This window comes from Alnus glutinosa, chromosome 6 (assembly GCF_958979055.1).
Source record: "Alnus glutinosa chromosome 6, dhAlnGlut1.1, whole genome shotgun sequence".
Taxonomy (NCBI): domain Eukaryota; kingdom Viridiplantae; phylum Streptophyta; class Magnoliopsida; order Fagales; family Betulaceae; genus Alnus; species Alnus glutinosa.
In genome coordinates, this window is record NC_084891.1 from 7,198,068 (window position 1) to 7,199,665 (window position 1,598).

At 34.9% G+C, this 1,598-nt stretch overlaps 1 non-coding gene across 1 annotated transcript; it reads left to right on the top strand.

The window, feature by feature from the left end:
- Positions 1–262: 262 nt before the first annotated feature.
- LOC133872141 (small nucleolar RNA U3) lies at positions 263–473 on the top strand. The gene has a single exon (XR_009900984.1). It is a non-coding gene; the product is annotated as a small nucleolar RNA U3 (small nucleolar RNA).
- The last annotated feature ends 1,125 nt before the right edge of the window (positions 474–1,598 follow it).

The following is a 1,598-nucleotide window of genomic DNA, read 5'->3' on the forward strand; positions in this document are numbered from 1 at the left end:
TCAAGAAGCAAGTCGAGCCTCAGTAAGCAGTAAACACCTCGCATGATTATTGCTTTGAGAACATAAACCCATGAAAACAACGGTTAGATGAGGCATGAGGTATCTATCCACTGCAGCCCACAGAAATAGACTGGCGCTTCGTCCCACATCGATAATAAAGGAGGAGAAGAAGTAACATCAGGAAAGAGTTCGATGCGTCCCGCATCGGAAAATGGTGAAAAACGAAAGCTGTTTATATACGTCGGTTGTTATACCAAAGGATACGACCTTACTTGAACAGGATCTGTTCTATAGGCTCGTACCTCTGTATCCTTGAGTTCTAAGGAGTCAGGAACCTAAGTCTGGTTGACGAATTATGGCCGTGCGATCAGAGCGTGAGTGACAGCGTCGTGGCCCTTGGGCCATTAATGCAGTAGAGGATCGTTCTCAGCCATGATCGTGGCTGGGATGGTCGCACGTCTGTCCGACAGACTTCCAAATACCATTTTTATTTTTATTTTTTATTTTTTATTTTTTAATTATTATTATTATTATTATGTGTGTTTTCTTGAACCTAAACCACCTTCAGCTACTCAAAAGGGGCAAAGCTTTTTTTAGGACGACCGGAGAGTAGACACCCTCAAGACTCACGCCGACGCCTGATCTGTATTTGATTTTCTTCTCTGTTTCAGAAATCTAGGTTAGATGAAGAACAAAAGAAGGAAGGCAATGGTCCAAAACGCATCGTTTAAAATAACATCAAAACGCTCCGTTTAAATAAAAATGACCAAAACGCTACTTGAGTTCCGCAACTTTCCAGCCTAAAAAAGAAAAGAGTTACGCAACTTAACCAAAACGCTGCGTGCCAACTGCCAGCCAATCTAACGTGGCTCTGTACGATGTGTAATACGGTAAACAAATAAATCTTTGACTATTTTTACATTATCTAAACATAATTTTTGACTATTTTTATTTACGTGATAGTTTTTATTTTTAATTTTTTGAAAAAAATAAATCTTAAAGCTAGTTGGAGAACTACATTACTATGGATAAGTTGGTCAAAAATTATATTTTTAAGTAACAAACGATCATATCCCAGTAACAAATTAAGTCATTCATTTAAAATAAACTTGCTAAATAAAACGCTCGCATCCAACCAGTAACACTCGCATCAACTTGCTAAATAAAACACTCACATCCGATGTATTAGTTGCTCACCCATGCATAGGAGTTTCATATGTTTGCTAATTGTTTTCTTTTCCAAATTATATTTATTAATAGCATAAACTGTTATCACATTATAAGAATAAGATCGTCTCAATTTTAAATAAAATGGATAGTATTATTTTATGTTCAAGATTTAAAGTTGGTACATCTAGCGGGATATATAAAATCAATATTGACATATTTGTTTTTTTTTTTTTTTTAAAAAAAAAAAGAGGGAAAAGTACACATAACCCCCTCAAACTACTACCTCATTATTAATGTACTCCCCAAATTACTAATTGTGTCAATGTCTCCCCTTAAACTACCAAAAAATGTCAATGTCTCCCTAATGACGCCCTCCATAAAATTATTAAAATAAAATAAAAACTAAAAAAAAATTATTAAAATAACAT